The 21,113-nt window shown below is 38.7% G+C and overlaps 1 protein-coding gene across 4 annotated transcripts in view; it reads left to right on the top strand.

Moving 5' to 3' along the window:
• SCAF8 (SR-related CTD associated factor 8) overlaps positions 1-21,113 on the top strand; it is a 93,542-nt gene that overhangs the window by 1,127 nt on the left and 71,302 nt on the right. The window lies entirely within an intron of this gene.

The following is a 21,113-nucleotide window of genomic DNA, read 5'->3' as shown; positions in this document are numbered from 1 at the left end:
ACTTACACATATATTAAAGGTAGAAAGTATCATTTCTGACTACAATGTATACTTCTGCACACTGCCCAGTATGGGAGCTCCAGGTTGCCATTGCTCTCTACCCCCAGCCTACAAGTGATGTGGTTTTAACAACTTAAAGGAATACGATGTTATTTCATTTCATTAAATGGTAATTTTATTATATTTTTTTCTTAGTGAAGTGATGGGCTAATGTGCTAACCCTATTATTTCCATAAGCCAAAACACAATTTTTACAGGTTTTAAAACAGGCAGGTACTTCCTTATAACTCAGTAGCAGTTGAGTAGCCATAACTGATATACAATTATAGGTATTGCGTGTAAAGTAATTTAAATTCTTAAGTGAAAGAATCACAATGATCACTAAAAGAAGGATAAGATACTACAAACTATTTTTTTTCCATTTTATTTTTGAATTAGCTTACATACTGTAATCCTAAGTATGGAAAAGGAAAAGTCTGGTCACAAGAACAGAGGAGCATAAACAGATTAGAACATTTATGTATATTTGCTAGTGTGAGCAAAAGTTTTCACTACCATATTGGAAAACAACTTCTGACTTGCTGCACGGTCAGGTATAAGTACAGTCAAAGTGATTAACTCCGAAGACTTAGGGTGAAAACCATACTGAAGAGAAGAGCTTTAGGATATGCCTTAAATCTTTTAAACGCTTGGAAAAGAGTATGCTTTGGATTGTTGAAAAAGGAAACACAGAAGATGAAGTTATGATATTTTAATCATTTTTTTTCCTATGGCATTAATGGGCAGCATCTATGATTAGACTTGCTTTTATGATTTCTTTCTGTTTTGGTTTAACCTGTGTCTTTGTATTGGCATGCAGGAAGGTTTTAAAGATACCGTTACCAAAACCCTGATCCTGGAAGTAAACGATACAAAACTTGCTGTGTTTCTGAAGTCCTGAGTATAATTGCTAGCCACTCCAACACCTCTGTACCAAGTGCAGAACTTGATTTTATCTTAACTTTTTGTAGTTGTTTCTGGTCTAACTGACCTATGCGCATTTTGCATTATAGAACTGTGAATGTGATTAATAAATATTTTAAATAGGTGAAGTGGATGAGTCCAAAGGTTGTAGTCTGTGCTATACCTAAATGCTTTTGGTTAATTTACTTCACTTCTAAAATTCATTTTCTTTGGTTATATGATGTTTTAAGGTCATGTTATTCTCCAAAAATGACGTCAAAATTCCGTTCTAGGGATTTGGGGCTTAAAATAGATGTAGATTAAATTTAGCAGCAGATGGGATAGACTAAATTTGTAGGGAAAAAAAAACACCAGCCTTTTACCATGCCTTCTCTTATGCAGTTTGCGTTCAGTTAACAATTTTACTGTAGTTGATGTAGTTCATGTAATTTACTGGTGAAATCTAGGTGATGCTTTAGAAGGAACATACATTTAAACACTTAAATCTGCAGTGTAGGTACTTCTACTGTTTGTTTCTTGTTTTTCAGGGTAGGAGTTGTGTTTGGATTCTGCAATGAAGCTAAAATAAAGACAGCGGTCCATCTAGATAGTGTAGATTGCTCCAAATGTATGTGTAAACTGAGCAAGATCCCATATTATAGCTATTCTATACAGTAGGCACAATTGAAGTGATTAGCATGGAGTGGTCATTAATTTGTTTAGAAAGAAATCTCAAGTTTCCTTGAATGCCAAGTACTGGAAGTAATGCCTGCTGTTGCAGAAAGTTGTTCCATGTCCAGTGATGATACTTGGCATTGTCAGTGCTGTGTCTAATTGTGTATATAAAATTAGCTCTAACATTTAAAGTCTTGGGAAAGGTAAATATGAAGGTGAGAAATAATCACACTGACAAGTAAAACACGCTCAGTATTGTTTTATTGCAATGGTTGATACTTTACCTTTGAGTAAAAATTGAACAAAAACACAATATTATACAACTGACTTGGTATACCATTATTTGCTAGTGTTTTTTACTGTACAGTTTATCGTTTGCTACAGTTGACATCCTAAAGTTTAGCCACTGCAGAATCTTTTTTTCCAAGTCTCAGTTCAGGCCGTGAGCTGCTTCTGAAAAGTATGACATCAAAGTCAAGAACAGGTCTTGACAGAAGAAAATGGCTTAAATGTTTCAAATTCTTTATACGTTCCTTAAAAGGTATTTTGTTAAAAAAAATTCAAATGGACTGGAGACAAGCATGCTTTCTTGCAGAGTGCCAGCACAAGGATGATAGTGGTTTAATTGCAAACTTAAGTGATTAAAACCTAATATTTGATATATAGTTCAGTGTTAAAGCCTTATTGTCAGCTTCAGAGCTAGCCATTCTCAAATCAGTTTCAGATACTGTGCCGGAAATTGTTTGGGGGTGCTGTACTCCAGAGTTTTCATGCAATATTGAGATTTAATTTACGGAAAGCAGAGATTACAGATTAGTTTTAAATACAATATAAACTGGATATTTGAAGTAATACTTTGTTAACCACAGTAACTGCATCTTCTATGCATTTCTAGGCTTGAAGCAGCACAATATATTACTGACATCAAAGATGCAATTTTTAAAAGGGAAACTGTATGTTTAGAGGGAAAAAAATAAAAAGGAAAAGACAAAGCTTCTCCCAGAAGCAGCCATCAAGAAGAAGAAACTTCTCTGTACAGTAGGGTATTGGTCTTTTTTGTATACAAATGGATTGAATGGAAAAATTAGTATCATGGAGACATGGAAGTATTTGAACAGGAGGATGCACACAAAGCACTCTAAAATTAAGGCAGTGGTTATAATTTGCATAAAGAGCAATATGGGTTCCTGCGCCTTTTCTCTTGTTAATCTAAGTGTCTTCTAGGTGAAAGAGCCACAATTAAAACACGCACAGAATTGTTAGACTGGACTTCAGCAGTTATTAGCAATGAAAGAGGTTGTCTGCACGTAGGTCATGATAAAGTGAGCTCTTGGTGTGCAGAATGGTTGTGGGAGCCATGTAAGATGAGAGGAAGCGATATGTAAAATCATCGTTATGTTTGGGTTAACTGCTGCTTCTGAAGTTTGTCAGTGGCATGAGTGTAGCAGTCACTGATCATTTGCTGGTGATGCAGTTAAATATAAACATACTCAATTTAACTTAATTGTCTGTTGGTCACCTTTACCATGATGTTTCTTTAGAGGGTATGTTGTAGGTGGCAGCGAGGAACAATTCAGTTAGCTGGACTGGAGAACAGGTCAGAAATGGGAGCAATGGTGACGGCGGGGAACAGTTCAGAATGTGCCCCTTGGAAATAACCCACATTTTAATTACCTGTTGGAGAATATAGGTGCATGAAAGTACAGAAGTGTAAATCAGTTGTTCTATTTTAGAATACTTTATTTAAATGGCATATTCTAAAAATCACCAAGGCATCTTTTTCACAAAAGAATGTCAGTTGATGCTAAAAAAAGCTAAATGGTATGCCTCATAAAGATGCTAAATAGAGATTGATGCTGAATAGCTGGGGAGAGTGATAAAAAGGATTCTCTTTGAAAAGAGGAGCCAGGGCTTTGAGTAGTGCAAGTAGTGATACTAGCAGTTCTGAATGAGGAACAGTGAAAGGGCATGTAAGCTGCTCTGGAGCAAGTTATTTCTTAGATCCTGCTGCACGTTTCATGGTGGCTGAAGCACCTGAAACATCTGCAGAGTTGGTGGTAGTGGTGGTGGTTGTTTTTTCTTACCACTGAGCAAATGAGAAGTCCTGTCTGTTTCCTTTTCTCTCTCACTAATAGTTTAACGGTGATAGAAAAGTACAACCTGCTTTCACATCCTCTGCTGTTTTGAATAATTCTGCAACTGTTACATTTGAAGCTTTCTTACTTTTTGTTTATCTGATACTGCATTTATCATCTGAGATTCGTAACTTTTCCTGTAGCAAATTGTGATGAAAACTTTTGTTTTACCTTCTACTCTTAATTTTCAGAATAAAAAAACCAACCTGCTATATTTGCATCTGCATATAGACACATCTGGAAAGTTGTCTCCATTTTTCATTCTTAACCTCAGGCTTGGATGTAAAAAAGTTCTTCAACTTTATTTTGCTTCATAATCCCATAGTACAGCCCTAAGAAAAAACACTGAATCTGCAGAAATCGTATGAATTCCCTTAAGATACAGCAAAACATTTAAAATATTGTTAATTTCACTTTTGCTGTCAGGGATATGAAGAGCAGTACCGGCGAAATCTAAATATTTCACCAGGTTGCTTTCCAGCAAGAGTTGACCTATTCTCCTTTTTGTTAAAGGTGTGTATGGACAGAAATCACTTTCCTCATCAGGATGTAGTAAATAGGAAATTGATGTTCACCTGATTAAACGTCTCCGTGTGTGCTGAATAAATATTTACAGTCTCAATATCTCATTTTCAAAACCTGTTGTGATCTTAGTCTTTCCCCAGTCACAGAATCCTGAGTTCTGGTCTTGTAAATGATCATGCAATGATGTGTTAAAGGCCCCAAATATTAGCTTTCTTTTCTGCATGTATTACTCAATGACCTCATGTCTTCTGTGAAGTATCATAGGGCAGACCTTGATTATTTTTCTGCCTTCTGTGCATACACTTTAGATTTCTTCTTAAACCGTGGTCTAGATTAGATCCCTGTGTGCTTGGAGGAGGTGGGGGCGGTAATGTAGACCTCTGGATTCTGCTAATGCTGCTGGGTTGTGACCGGGTAGTTCCAAGTATCGGTCCTGTTTGCTGTTCATTTAGAGCACAGCAAACCATTTTGCAGTTGAACACAAATGCACTTCTGAACTCTCATGACTACAGTTCCTTTGATTTTTTTCACATGCTCACTAAGACCATGCCTGGGGCTACAATCTTTTGCAAAGTACTTGAAATTATCTTAACAAGTCTTATTAGAGTTTGCCATCAGCAGTCTGTTTTCCTCTGGCAGCAGTAACAGTGGAGTCTAGTAATCCAAATGGCTTTCTTATAGAAAATCAAGAAACATTCAGAACAAGGGTATTTGATAAAACACATCTTCAAATGAGATCTAGACGTTTGATTATTTTCATAGGGAATTTTTCACTTAGAGGGAGGCCTATTTTTTTCATTGTCTGTAAAATTGGTCCATCTCTGGACAGTGGCTGAGAAATTTGTCTCCCGAGTGGCTGACTCAGCCTTGGTTAGGGCCTGCATTCCTGGCCTCAGCAAACACCGGTGCAACCCGTTGTGAGGCCTGGCACAATGGTATGTAATTGTCTGTTCACATGTGCATTCAGAGGTCAGCTTGGCTTTGAACTCCATAAACAATATTAGTCCTTGTTCTTGTAGCATAGCTTTTTGTGAATTGCATGAGCTGTTTTTCCATTTCTTCATTTCTTTGGAGCTATTTTTCTGCCATATTTCTCTGGGAGTACTGACAGCAGCAGCAGCCTACTAGGTGACTTTATTAACCTATTCACCTGCTGCTTCTAGATTCTAGCATGTGTTCTTGAAGAGAGCAAGAGGGTCTTCAGCTACCGCTATGCTAGTTCTGAACTTCACCTCTCTTTGCCAGCTCTACTGACCAAAACCAACTCTTTTTTATATATAAAAATATATATTTTTTTAAAGGAGTTGTTAAAATTTGGAGAAACTAAGAGGAAATGAGTGCATTGCCACCATGACCCTCAGTCAGATTTATTCCACTATAAACAGAACATATATTTCCTGTGATAGCCCACTCCTTATACCATCAGGCTTTAAGCGATTGAGCTACCATTTGTACAGAAGTGGCAACCATGGACATACAACAACTTGACGTTGCCTTTCCACTTTTTTCAAGGGCTTGCCTACAGAGTTTAGCTGATTGTACTAGGTAGAGTTTTGATGGTGTGAATTTTCTTACATTTCAGATGAATAATACTGGATTGCTACTTTTTTCTAGCGTTCTGATTATACAAGCACGTAGCTGGTTGATACTTTTCCGATGCTTTGACATGTGGAAATATAATACACATATTTAAGTTAATAAAATATATATATTGAAGATAAGGCATCTGCAGAAAAGCCACTTTCTGCATAGCAAAAGTAATGCATTTTAACCAGTTTATGGTTTCGACAGCCAGTGCTCTGGTTCCCATTTACAGTATTAGTACAAAAGATGTGTTAGAGAGGGAAGAGCAGAGCTTGGATCCCGGAGCCAGTAGCAGCAAAGAGCAGTGGTTTGGATGGGTGGCAACTGAGCGTAGCACAGTAACAGCAGAGTTTGAAGGTACCCGTTTCTGTAGCCTTGTGCTTGTTTATTTTGAAGTTCTGTCTTAATTATCACGTCCGTTTTGAAAGATTGGAGTAAATACTTTTTTTTTGTGAGCACTGATTACAGCTGCACAAGGTATTTTATAAAAGGCAGTGAACAGCTGTATTACGTTGTCGAATTGGAATTTATAATTGAAATAACATGCATTTTTGGGAAAGATATTTCAGCAGATCCATCTTCTTGTGCTGTTTGGCCTAGGGTTCTGTGTTTCCACATATTCATTAATTTGGATTTGAGTGGTGAGGGTTTTCTTCTTTTTTGGAGGGCTGGGAATTTAGAGGTTTTGGAGGGTAGGGGATTTATTAGTCACTTTTAAAAACAGAAATAGAATTGATTACATGTATCCTTTGCTTTCCATCCCGAGTATTCTATAGCTTCTTGAAAGTACGAAGTGCTTTCAAATGAATGCTGCTCATTCTAAACTGCTGCTTTAAAAATCTTGGCCTTATAGAATGCTTTATAGAGCTCTCTTGGCAGATCACTTAGAAACTAGTAGGATAGATAGAAAATGCAATTTTAATGTTTTTGATACTGATGTGATTCAAGTTTTAAAAAGAGAAATAATCATTTTTATAAAGGTCTTTACATTTTCCAAAAACCAAGTCTGAAGAGCTTACAATATATTAAACAGATTATTGAAAACTTATGGAAAGATCTGATCAAACAGAAGTTTTTCAGAATACTGTATCTCCGATACATATCAACAAGACAAAGCTGGTTCGTATGGAAAGGAATAGGCTGTTCTCTGAATCTACTGTAAATGACAACTGCAGGTTACATGTTGATTTTAAAGCTTGGTAACTAGATAAGCAGTAGTAGGTTACTTAATTTTCAGAAATTTGAAGTGGAACACTTAGCAGGAAAAGAGGAACATATATATTTAACAAATGTGTTGGTTACAGAGAAATCCAACCTGCTACAAAGCACGATAGTTTTTTATTACTATTTTGAATCATAAAGTTTTGTTAGGAATGCAGGGAATTTTAAGCCATACCTAAGGAGAAAGCTTTGAAATCAGTACAACAGGAGAGCTTTTCTTGTAAGCCCTAAAAGCAGTTGGCAAAGAAAATACGCAGCTCTTTGATTTTCAAAACATTTAGGATCTGTCCCTGTACTTCGTGTCTTAAAATTGTAGAGGTGCGATTGTATTTAGACTTCTCAAAGGACCTAACTTCATACTACACTCCGTTCTTCCAAATCAGCTCGTTGCAGCAAGAACAGAGGGTACTTCTCCAGCGAGGGCAGCCTGTGAGCTGGCCTCTGGAATCCTGCAGGCTGATGTTGTCTCTGAAGATGACAGATTTTTCTGTTGGTGGCATAGAATTAGCTATAAATCATGCAAAAATGTTAATGATGGAAATGAGCAGTGTGGCAGGAATGACGAGGGAATTACAGAAAGTGAAATAGCCCTTTTATGTTCCCTGCTTTCTCATGCAATATGCTTTCGAGGGTCATGTGGACCTGTTGATCAATCATCTTTCTGTTGTTGGGAGCTTGGGCTTTGGTAAAGCACTTAGTCTTGCCTAGCTATTTTATGTGGCACATTTATTTTTTTCTAAGCTTTTTTGTTCCCGTGCAGCCAACACTTTCAGTTAGTACAACGAGAATAAGAAGAATTGTATTTTATGGCTTGTTAAGATCTGGGGACAAATAAAAACTGTTCTAGAGGCAATGGCCTCTATTCTGAACTAAACATCTGTTTCTTAGTTGCAAGCAATTCAGGAGGCTAGACTGGAATCCAGGTTTCTTCAAACTGTAGTTTTAGGTTCATAGTCTGTTCGTACAGAGCAGGTTATACCAATGGGACTTAGAAGCTTTCTTTGAAAGTAGTAAACAAGAGGATTTAGAGAAAATTGTAAATAGGCTGTAGGATGGCTTACAGCTCTAAAATACGAAAACTAAAATGGAATTTTGTCATTCGATCTCAAAATTGTTCAGGCTCGGTAAACTTGTTGTGCTTCCTCAAGCTGAAATGGGTAGGAGAAGGATTAAACAAAGGCAGCGATAGTAATACCTGCCTTCATCACATGCTGAAGAGTTCTTGGCTAGAGTCTGGCTTGTTGGCTCTCCACTTTATTTTACTCAACTGTTTACACACCCTGTTAGGGTGAGTATTCAGATGTCTTCTGCAAACATAAACATGTGTGGAGAGTAGTATATAATACTACTGACATGTAGGGAGTAAGCTTTTTAAGCAAGTGTTCTCAGTTGCTTTTAAACATTTTATAAATCAATTAAGTGTAAAGGCAAAAGGAAAACACTGGGATATCAAGCATATTGAATGCCATTTTTGTGCTTTAATATAAATGACATTATGCACTTTAAGTGTTTGAAAACAGCTGTACTAGGATGGTTGCTGTTGAATTGCAACCCTGTCTTGTTCTGTGCTTTTCTAGTGTTGGTTTTTGGCATCTCATATCGTCTTTCACTGATTACTGGAAGAAAAGAACTTTTAATTGTTCTCATTTCAAACTAAAATGTCATACGCAGAGTGGAGCACCTGTCATTCTGGTCATCTTACCTGCACATCTTTGATCTGTAGTTTAAACTTCGTGTGCAGCTCACAGAAAATGTGCTAATTGGGTTCAAATAACAGTTCTCACTGGTAGGTCCTAGTCAGCTCCAATCAAAAATCTCATTCACTGAGGGATGGGCTCAAGTAACTTAAGTAACTTTTCTAGACAGTAAAATTGAGGAGAGCGTAAAAAATGCAACATAATAAAACTTGTTGATTATATCTCATTTTTTAAAGCATTGACTGACAATACTCTTTTCTTGTTCTTTGCAGTGTGGTGATGTAGATATTTGGTAAGCAATTCAGTGACTATTTCTGTATATACAGTTGGATTTGATTTATTTCTAATGCTATTGAAATGTGAAAAAAATAATTTGTTAATCTGTGTTAGCCATGACTTTGAAGTATTTATTTTGTCTTCTCTACTTCAAAATTGCAAACATTTATTGTTGTATATGATGTCTGCTTAGTGTTGTTTCCTGGTAGCAGCCAGGACCAAATGCTTCAGAGAAAAAAATATTTCAGTAGAGGTATGTGTAATTGATATCCAAGATATCAGTTCTGGACTTGATCTCACACTAGAGATTGGTCCGAGTCCTAAAGTATCAGTATCGAAACATTTATTCCCTTAGTTGCTGTAACAATGCTGTAACTAATGAGTTAGAGCGATGAATGCATGTTCCTTTAGATCAGGTCAGACCAGAGGTGTGTTTAGCTTTCAATGCTTCTGGTAGGAAAATTAGTCTTGTGTGAAAATGTTACCTCCTAGCTGTTCTTTTTTTGCCTTTATAAGCCGTGACCAGAGTAAGAAAACGAATCTAATACTTATGAAGCTTTATTTTAAGAAAGTTAGCACTTTGTTCTGATTTTTATTCAAGATATCACTATAGTAGGGAAGCAGCTGTTTGTTTCTCTTGTGTGTTGAATAGGAGTGATGAAAGATCTCAGAATGAAATGCTGGGCTTTGTAGAGGCATAGTATGCCAGTGCCTTCCGTGGAAGTGCAGTAAGTTGCTCTGTGGGCGATGGACCATAGAGGATGTAGTTCATTTCCATGCTGCCTGGTCTTCATTTGAGAAGCTTTAGATTGTAGCTTAGCAGCGTATAGAATGTTGCCTTGTAAATTACAGCTTTTTACAGTAAAGGTCACTTTTAACAGATATTTATGATAAAATTAACTTTTTTAGCACATCTTGAATTACAATTCTGATATTTTATGCATTACTGAACGTTCAAAATTTGAAAAATCGCTGATGAATTCCTAGACTTTCAGTAATCCTTCTCTTGAAGCCCACTTCTATTAACATAATTAAAGTAAAAAAAAACAGAGCAGAAATTCAATGCTTTAACTACAGTATCAACCTGATCTTTGTCTTTACCCCATTCACAACGTATAATTTATACAGTTCATTAAATCTTTGAGCAAGCTCGTGCTTTTTTTTACTTCAAAATTTGGAGATAAGACTACAATTTATATAAAATGACATTGAGAAAAGAGAGTATTAGTAAGAGTTAGGACTTCACCACATTGCATATGCTAGAATACTGGCTTTTACATAGTTTCTTATGTGTCAGTGTCATTGCCTTTTACTGTTCAAAGCATTAAATTGTTATATCAGAGACAGGAAAATACAAAATTGTGAACGTAATTGGCTTTACTTTTCGGCCTCTTCCTTCTCTGGATATGTTACTTAAATCTAGATTTTTGTGGTAGAATCTATGTAACTGTGTATTTGGAACCCTGTTACTTCTGAAGGAGATGCATGAGGAAATTACTCTATTTTTTTGTCCAACAAATGCATGTAAAATCTTTCTGAGGACAATTTCCTATATATTCCTAGATTATATCTGTCGACTGCAAGGGAGACGGTGCTACAAGAGAAACACTTTAAAGATGTGATAGTAAAAGCTGACTCTTAAGGCTTCTTTTTTTAACCAGAGCAATAACAAGAGAAATATCAGTTGAAGGTAATGAGAAATAAGTAACAGAATTTGGATTTGTCCGAAACAGTTAAAATGAGGAAGAATTGGCGTGATTTTTTGAGGGAAAATGGTATGTCATGTATGTATGAGAGTTCTTTAAGAAAATCTGCAATCGTGTGGACAAGGGAGAACCAGGTGATGAAGGGATTTCCAAAAGGTAGTTGGTAAGATCCATCCCCAGAAGTTTGAAAAGTTGAATTGCACGGAGAAAGAGCACATCTTTAAATTGTATAGATAACTGCTAAAAGGGGAAGTGGGAGAAAAGACTATATGTAGAAATAAATTCCTTTTCGATGATGGAATCTTATGTGTATTTATGCTGGGAATCCATGCATTTCAATATATTTATACATGCTGTGAAAAAGGGGTTAAACATTGGGGCAACCAGATTTGTTGGATGTATTAAGTTATTTGGGATAGTGATAATGAAAGGGTAACCATGAAGGATTGCAATGTGATGTTGCCGTACTGACTGTTAGATGGCAGACTGCAGTTGCAAATCTTGCAGTTGAAATAAAAAGGCCTGTTAAAAGTTCAGTAGTAATCAAAACAACAAACAGGATCCCAGAATTTTTTAACAAAGAAATAGAGACTCATTATACTGCTGTTACATCTTTATTTTATGTCACGTGCAGTCTAGTTTCAACCTCATAAGAATATTCTGCCAGAACTACATATATAGAGAAGAGCAGAAAGGACAGTCAAAGGAATGAAACAGGCTTGTATGAGAAATTACTAGATATTAATACTCTTCTCAGGCTAGAGCAGAGGTGACAGGAGGATGATGAGGCGGGTCTAGTTCCCATTCTTTTCTTTGCACTAGTGATGTGCATCAGTAAATAACGTATTTTCTACTATACCCTAACTCAAAGAAAAGGAGAAGAGGTTACCAAAAAAGTCAAAACCCACAAAAACAGAACAGAAAAAAAAAAGAGAGGGTAAAAAAATAAATGAGAAGTGAGAAGAGTGTTAAGATTTAAAAAAGAAAAAATAAGAGAACTGTAGAGGGATAAAGAAAGACCAGCAGCCCTGATCACCACCACCACTTCTTGGAAGGGTCCAAGTAGGTGTGGGTGCCCTGTGATGATGCTCAGCCCAGAGGCATGATCAGACAGGGAGCTCGAAATGACTGTCATGTCTCTGTCAAGCTTCCCACTCCTCCTGGCACTTGAAATGGCCAAGCTGACTAGGACTCAGTGAGGGTTGACAAGGACATCCGAAGGCTTGGTGAGACTTCGGATGTGGAGGATAATAAAAAAGAGAATGGAGAGTGTATCTGCAATTTCATGAGTTTCTGGAGGACTTGGAAAAGGAACCTGGCATACTGGATGTTTATATGGTGAAATATGCCCTCTCGCCATTCAAGGGGCATGATCATATGAGCTCATCTCTATGGGTCAAATCCTCCACTGAGAGTTTTCCAACTTCCATTCCTGTTAAGCAGTAGACTTGGTTAACAGTATAAGCCACCACACTGGTGTTTTTTCCAACCTACTATGGCATTGTCACCAATGTTTTGGTGTGCCACAAGGCCAATGAGTTGGAGGAGTGAAGCAGTTGGATAGGGATGGTTTTGGAGGCATGATTATGGGGTGAATTGGTTAGCTGTTACACGGTCTACTGAAGAGACTTGGGGAGGAATTAGTGATGGTTTTGGAGACATCATGCAGGTTTGACCCTGTGTGTGTCTCCGTTACATTTCTGTACTGTTGAGTTAGCATAAGAGCTTTTAAAATAGGGAAATATATTTTTACAATTAAGACAGGTTGACAAGACAGTCTTACAATAAAGCAAGAACAAAACCACACCCTTTTAACACCTACAAGTTACTATGATCAGCTTGAAAACTTACAGTGCTATCTGTCTGAAAAGCTGTTATGTGCTTACATGGCCATTTGGCTGGCACCTGATTCTTACCTTGTCAGATCATTACCGTGGGAATAGCTTTCATTGAGACAGATCAGTGTTTGGTGATAAGTGTATCTTTGCAGACTCATTTTGTCCCTAAGTACCATTCGGATTCAAGCCTTCCCTTTAAAGTTTTCCCTGTGATTTATATTCGGTGGTTAATCAAATGTGAAGACTTCTATCAAAGGTATATTGATTGTCCCCCAACTAATTATCAAAGTGGTGGTGTGAGGGCATGGGTAGATGGAATCATCATAAAGCCAGGCTGTAAAACAGCTTCCCCACACCTAAATTCTTTGCAAACTGATCTGGTGTTTCCTTTAGCTATACATGGGTTGGAAAGATTAATGCTCACTTCGGTTTTGTAGTTTTCAATTTTGTTCGCAGTGTGTTTGGAGCTGAGCAATATTCAGTCATCTGGAATACTTCAGAGAGGCAGTCAGGTGTTTTATCCACAGCTTTCTAGAATAAACTAATACAACATTATATTTTCATTGGCATTGCAATCAAATGTATACTAGCATTAAGTGCGCTAAGTTGAAAAATCACTGGCACTTTTTATAGTAACTTGAAAATAGTCTCTTTATTTTTCTCACAAAGAAAAATATTATTCCCCCAAAAAGTCACGTGGGAAAACTGCATTTAATGTTCTTCATAGCTTAATTCTCTAACCCTTGGTGGTTTTTTTTTGTTTGTTTGTTTGCTCGTTTTTTCAAAAATGGAACCAATAGTTTGGAAATGGTTTCTGTTTTACCAGCACAGGTAGACTGCTCATGACTTGGCTCCAATTGTGTTAGCCATTTTTTTTCCCCTCAAAAAAATGTGTAGAAGTTTAGTCTTTCTTCCTTGTTAGCACGTGTTCTTTGGAAGACATTAGTTTTGCTTCCTTCAGCATCAGATATTTCCTTCTGTGGCTCGGTTCATTTTGTGTATGATAGCGCTATCTACCCTTAGAGAGAGAATGTCTTACCTCTAGGTTTCTGACTAACGTGCCATAGTTCAGGAATGAACAGTAGAAAACAAAGCTTAGTATAATTTTGTCATAGGGTTTTGTAGACTTTTATGAGGTTTTAGCCTTCCCATGTATTCAAATAAGTGGGGTTACTGAAGCATAGGAAAAATAATAATAATAATTAAAAAAAACAGCAACCAAAAAAAAAAAGGCATTCTCCCCAGGCATTATATTTGTGTTTGGGTGACTTTACTCAGGAGAGTCTTTTTCTGTCAGATTGAATCGTGGGTGAATACAGAACTCTTTGTCATGTTACGTTTTTCTGGGCAAATGGCAGAAGACTTCTCCCCAGGTATTAAGGGAGCTGGGGAAAGAATATCAGTTTTGTTTGGATTATCATATTTATTTTTAGTTCCTGGTGCAAGAAAAAAGAAAAAGATGTAAGCACAAGTATGCAAGTCCTTCCAACCATGAAGTTATGAAAATAACTAGAAAAAACAGGTTTTGTTGGTGGTCAGATATCTATTAGTAGGGGTCGGATGCTTAAAGACATGCTATACTGATCATTTTTTTTAGTCTTTTTGGGCAAGTGTCTGGTATGGGTTGATGTTTATCCGGGAAAGTAGATAAATTACTAGTGAATGGATTTAGATTTTCTTCAAAATCACTGAACCATGTGGTAGCTCAACTGTTAAGCATATTTTTTGAAGTTTCCATTATGCTTTGTGTGTATACTCCCATGCTTTTTTCTTTCAAGGTTGTATCCTAAACGTGACTAGCATGTTTCAAAAACTGAAACTTCTTGGTTTTGTCTGCCATGGAAAGTCTGTAGTATTTCACTTTTCACCCTCTGAAATGAGCTGTATTTCTCTTTTTGGAGAAATACAGCTGCCTGACATGATAAGGCTCAAACTTCATTCAAGAGAGTTCTTTTTAACCAAGAGCTGTGTTTGATACTAGCATACAAATCGCTAGCTGTATTTTATACAGTTATTTAAAAGAGTGGGTGTGTTTCATTATGGTACCTGGGTGAAGACGTATCAAGATGTTAATAACTGTTAAGGGTGAGTCATGTCCCTCTGAGGCACACCAAAGCTCCCCTCCGAGGCAGGGAATTCTCTGAGGGAAACAAAATTGGCAATTGAGAGCCACCTTCACCAGCTTGGTTTTCACTTGGTCCCTGTTAATTTCATGTGTCGCACTCCTCGTCCCCCTCACCTTCCCCACAAGGCAGGGTTGCATTGGCACCTGCCATTTCCTTAGAAATCCTGTTTGAAGCCTCAAGAGGTCTAGCCACCCTTGTTCTTCGCTTGAAAGCTTCTCCAAACTTTTTATTATCCCTAATGATTTTCTGCCAGCCTTGGGGATTAGAGGGAAGGGCAGAAATTCCAGAAATATTGAAGATTGAGAGCACCCTGTAGGTTAGTACAGTGGCCAAAATCATGTTGCGGTTCTAAAAGTTGCGTGTACTACGGAGATTTTTCTGGTTTACTGTTGAGCTGTTGCTTTCAAAGAACAGGCTCTTGCATCAGCACATCTCATTCCTGAATGGCAATAGTCAGCTTCAAAGCCTGTGTCCACTACTTCGTGTGTGCTTGCGTTTTGTTTATTTGCCTTTTTATTGCTGCTATCACTTTGCAGCTTTTGCTAGTCAGACTTCATCTTTCCTGTCCAGAACAGAGAGAACGCCACAGTCCCCAGCACAAATAGGACTCTGGGAGTTCCTGCTGCTGTAAACAAAACGACTTATGGCTATAAATAAAATGATTTATTCAACTCACTTGTTGACTGTCTGTAAGGAGTAACTGGTCAGGCTGTTTGTCATGCTCATGCCTGTTTAGCAGACCTTAGTTTCTTGGGAGCCTTTTGTGAGAGATCTGTGATAAATGCCTTTTGGTACAACAGGTGGGCTGTGTCAGTGATTTCTCTGTGTGCTCATGGAGCCTTCCAGAGAACAGCAATAGTTTGAGATGGGGCTTTTCTTTACAAGAGCTATGTGAAATTATCTGTGCCAACTAGTTCTTTTCTTTCAAGTAACTTTTTTTTTCCTGGTACAAACATTGAACCGAACTGATACGTTGTTTCCTAAATCTCCCCTTGAGCCCTTCTCAGAAATTCCTCTTGCTTCTCCTGTCTTTTAGCACAACAAAATTGAGCCTGATTGAAGTGAAAATTCAGGAATCACGGTTAGTAGTAGGTCTTTGATTCTTGAGTTCCTTCACAGTTTGGTTCTGGCAGTTCATTATTTTTCACTTTGCATACTTGTTCTGTGCCACATGAGGTGGTATGGGAAATCTCAAGAGTTTTTCTTCAGTGCATAGGTCTATAAACAGATGCAGAGGGTTGTTCTTCTGTTGGGTTTTGTCTCCAATGAGTCCTTTCATATGCACTGATTGTCCTTTAGCCCTGGAGGACCCCACAGACAGGTCTGTTACTGTTTGCCTTTTGAAAAAGGCTTAGATGTTACACCTTTTCCTTGTTGTTTCTCAAACTCAGTTGCTTTATTTTTTTTATATTTTACTTTGCCAGCTACAGTGTATGGCCACTTTCTTTTTTTCTCCTTTTTGGATACCACTTCTGATTTTCAGTAGTATACCTATCATTTTGCTTCAGAGTGTTTCTCTGACTTTAACCACGTTAGCATTTTTTCCTAGTTTGTTTAAAGGCTTGTTTTACATGAGGGCAAGCGGTTACCTTCTGCCAGTGAGTATGAATGCCTTATAAAATCATAATCAGGAAATAATTGTAGTAAACTGTTCTGACTAAGCATTTGTACAAAAGGACATACAAGAAAAAAAATGAGCCAGACTATAAATGCAAGTTTTAAAAATAAAAGTAGTACACGTCATAGGATCACAGAATGGTTTGTGTTGGAAAGAACCTTGAAGCCCACCCAGTTCCAACCCCCCTGCCATGGGCAGGGACACCTCCCACCAGACCAGGTTGCCCAAAGCCCCATCCAGCCTGGCCTTGAACACCTCCAGGGATGGGGCATCCACAGCTTCTCTGGGCAGCCTGTGCCAGGGCCTCACCGCCCTCTGAGTGAAGAATTTCATCCTAATGTCTAATCTAAACCTACCCTCTTTTAGTTTAAAGCCATTCCCCCTTGTACTATCCCTACACTCCATGACAAAGAGTCCTTCCCCAGCTTTCCTGTGGGCCCCCTTTAGGTACTGGAAGGCCACTCTAAGATCCCCAGAGCCTTCTCTTCTTCAGGCTGAACAACCCCAACTCTCCCAGACTGTCTTCACAGGACAGGCGCTGCAGCCTTTTGATCAACTTCGTGGCCCTTCTTTGGACTTGCTGTAATACATCCACGTCCTTCTTGTGCTGGGGGCCCCAGAGCTAAATGCAGTGTTTGAGGTGGAGTCTCACACGAGCAGAGTGGAGGGGGACAATCACCTCCCTCGCCCTTGCTGGACACACTTCTATAGATGTGGCCCAGGATATGTTTGGCTTTCTGGGCTGCAGGTGCACATTGCTGGCTCATGTTGAGCTTCTCATCAACCACCATCCCCAGGTCCTTCTCCTCAGGGCTGCTCTCAATCCATTCTCTGCCCAGGCTGCATTTGTGCTTGGGATTGCCCCGGCTCAGATGCAGGGCCTTGCACTTGGCGTTGTGGAACGTCATGAGGTTCGCACAGGCCCCCTCTCGAGCCTGTCCAGGTCCCTCTGGATGGCATGCCTTCTCTCTAGCGTGTCAGCCACACCACACAGCTTGGTGTCGTTGGGAAATTTGCTGAAGGTGCACTCGATCCCACTGTCCATGTCACCAACAAAGATTTTAAAAGAGTGCTGGTCCCAATACGGAATCACAGAACATTAGGGATTGGAAGGGACCTTGAAAGATCATCTAGTCCAATCCCCCTGCCAGAGCAGGAACACCTAGACCGTGTCACACAGGAACACGTCCAGGCAGGTTTTGAATGTCTCCAGAGAAGGAGACTCCACAACCTCCTGGGCAGCCTGTTCCAAGTGCTCTGTCACCCTCACCGTGGAAATGTTTCACCTCATATTTAAGCAGAACTTCCTATGTTCCAGCTTGCACCCATTGCCCCTTGTCCTATCATTGGATGTCACTGAGAAGAGCCTGGCTCCATCCTCCTGACACTCGCCCTTTACATATTTGTAAGCATAATATGGTCACCCATCAGTCTTCTCTTCTCCAAGCTAAAGAGACCCAGCTCCCTCAGCCTTTCCTCGTAAGGGAGATGCTCCACTCCCTTAATCATCCTTGTGTCTCTGCTCTGGACTCTCTCAAGCAGTTCCCTGTCCTTCTTGAACTGAGGGGCCCAGAACTGGACACAATATTCCAGATGCAGTCTCACCAGGGCAGAGTAGAAGGGGAGGAGAACCTCTCTCAACCTACTAACCACACCCCTTCTGATACACCCCAGGATGCTGACCACTGAGGAACACCACTCGTTACTGATCTCCTCCTGGATATGGAGCTGTTGACAACAGCTCTTTGAGTGCAAACATCCAGCCAATTCCTTATCCACTAAGTGGTCCATCTGTAAAATCCCTGTCTCTCCACTTTAGGGGCAAGCATATTGTGGAACAGTGTCAAATGCTTTGCACGGGTCCAGGTAGATGAAGTCAGTTGCTCTTCGCCTATCCACCAGTGCTATAACCTCATAATAAAAGGCCACCAGAGTTGTCAGGCATGATCTTCCCCTACTGAAGCCATGTTGGCTGTTGCCAATCACCTCTGTATATATTTAACTCTATTTTCATATTATACAATCGTGAATAGATGTGATTATTTTTCTTTAACTAGATCTGAAGTATATATGATTTGTTTACATGCCTGTTTTCTTATATATATATATAAGTATAATAATAAAATCATGTATGCTAGATGGAAAAAAGCAAAATTTCATTGCTAGAGATGCATTCATGTCTTGCCTCTCAAACCAGTTTAGCAACAGTGCAAATGGAGAGGAGTCCCTGGCTGACAGTTAATAAACATAATGTATGAATTAGCTGAAGATGGAGCTAAGAACATGGGTGCTGTTAGTAGGTATTCAGGAAGGCACTTGTGCACGTTAGGGTATCTGTATTTAGCGAAGTGTGGTTTGGGTCCGCTTGCATTTGGATGCATTTGGATTAAACCACACTGTGGGTGTCTGTGTCTTCTGTAACTCAATTCAGCACAATGCAAAAGATTGAATTTAATTTTAAGAAACGACATATTTCTTAATTTCATAAGTGAAACTTGATTTTTTTTTCCAAAAGTCTTCCATTAAGTGTTGCAATATGCAAATAGGTATTTCACACAGGTCCCTCACATTGTCCCATGCAGTATTACAGATGTTGCTCCTTCATAGTTCTTTTGCCATGCACTGATGGTCCTAAATCACTGTATTCCAAGTGAATGTTGTTTTCAAAATAAGCGTTTATAGGAAATAAAAGCTTCTTAAAGCCTATTAAGGAAAAAATATTCAGAAGAATTAAAACCTGGAACAGGTGCATCTATTGTCCAAAAAGCCTTTGTATGAAGAAGTGTCCTCTTAATTTTGCTGTTTTGTTTGTTTGTTTTTAATGGCAGATCATTTAAACCAGAAAATATAAGGCGGCTGCATTTGGCTCTCTGCTGCCTGAAATATAATCCTGTTGTTTTGGGGCGTATTCTGAATATGTGGTACTAAGGCACACAGCTGATGCTTCAGAGTCAGTTGTGACTGGTGTGTGTCTCCCAGCAGTTTCGTAGCATTCTTGATGCTTTGAACTGCCCCATCCATCCATCCATTTCTTTTTCTGAGGATTTCAAAGCTGATGGACTGGTCAATGTGGTCACAGCACGTGGACGTGAGTCAGTGGCTCTGCCTCCTTCTAGCTGCACGTGTCTGTGGTAGGGAGCTACCGTTCCTATCTTCTGTTGGTCAGTATTTGGATTGGCAAGGCAGCTTCCTGAATCTAGGCTGATTTCATTCTTGCTCACATATCTGTGAATGGCTTTTGCTAGTATTTTGAGTTTTGGGAATGCTGACTAGGAATGCACAAACTAAGGCACACTGCGTTAAAGTAAGCAAAATGTTTCTGGCACTGTAGTGGCCGCAGAAATAGTTTAGCTGTAGTTGCGTATCATCTAGCTAAGCCACTGTGTAGGACCAAATGACCTGCAGTCTGGTAAATCACCTGCGAGCAACTGAAAATTAACTGAAAGCTGAGCACTAAACTGTAAGACAAAGAAGAAACAAATTGGAGACTTCTGATTCTCTGCCTCTTCTGTCCCTATTCCCAATACCTGCTGAGAGCATTTACGCATTTGAATTCTAGAAGGCTATTGCTTTATCTATGTATTTTGAGAAGCATATAAGTAATTCAGAATATTTTGCAACAACAAGTAGGGTTAGTGAGAGGTAGTAACAGTTGTTTAAAAAGTGGATGTCTAGCTGTGAACTAGTTTTTCACAGTTTTAATTGGAATTCTTTCAGGCTAAAAAAACTTGCACTTATGCAAGGGCAACCGATTTTTTTCCAATTTGTCTTTTGACAGCTATGCAAAGTTTTAGCTAAAGCTGTTTCTGACAGGAAAGGACAGAAACGCATCTCATGTTTGCAGTGAGAACAAATCCTTCTCTCTCGAGAACTTCCTGTTAACTTCAGAGCAGTAAGTTATTATAAGCAGCTTGGGGAGCATGACCTATATTTACGATTGTCTAATCCTTTCCACTGTGTGATCCTGTTTACTCTTGCGTTTTACTTTGCGAAACGCAAACCACCCTGAATTATGTTCTCTCAGCTAGCTGTTTGCTTAAGATCGAATAAATATTAGGAAGCTAAAGATATAAATACATTGTATTGCTCGGGGTGTGTAGTAGGAGAGGAGGGTGATCTTTTGACTTTGTTTCAAGGATGATTTCATGCAATAAACTCCAGTTCTTCTTGCCTTTAAGGAGGAAATAAAAATATTTGTATGGGTGGCTATTCCCATTATTAGGGCTCTATTTGCAAGCTAATGTGCTTCTAAACATACACATTTTAAACAAAAATACAGGGTAAGCTAAGTCAAGAACATCCTTAAACTTGTTAGACATTGTCGTTTTGCCTGTGGATGCAACAAATACTGGATAGTACCGTATTTGTTCACATCTAGGTTTGAAGGAGTAAAGAGCAGTATTTTTTTTTTTTTTCCAAAGCAATATTTTGTGAATAATCAGTGGATTTCACAGCAAGTAAAGAGCCTTGGATGATGGATTTCTGACTCAGTGTGAAGGAAGGAGTTGCTTCCAATTACAACCTATCAGTCATAGCTGTGAAGTTAGTTCATGTACAGTTCCCAGTATGTAGCAAATTTCTGATGAATATGTGTCATGCTGGATTGCTTCTGGCAGGAGATGTATGTGCAAGTAAAAAGAATGAAGTTATTACTGCATCTTTGGAGGGGGGGAGAGGAGTTCCAAAACACAACTTGTATACTGTCTGTCTTTTAGTTTTTAGATATTACGAAGTTACAAATCTGTCTTAAAATTGAGAATCCAGATGGAC

The sequence above is a fragment of the Cygnus atratus genome, chromosome 3 (genome assembly GCF_013377495.2).
Source record: "Cygnus atratus isolate AKBS03 ecotype Queensland, Australia chromosome 3, CAtr_DNAZoo_HiC_assembly, whole genome shotgun sequence".
Taxonomy (NCBI): Eukaryota; Metazoa; Chordata; class Aves; order Anseriformes; family Anatidae; genus Cygnus; species Cygnus atratus.
The sequence above is the reverse complement of the archived record's forward strand: the minus strand, read 5'-3'. Positions and strand labels throughout refer to the sequence as shown.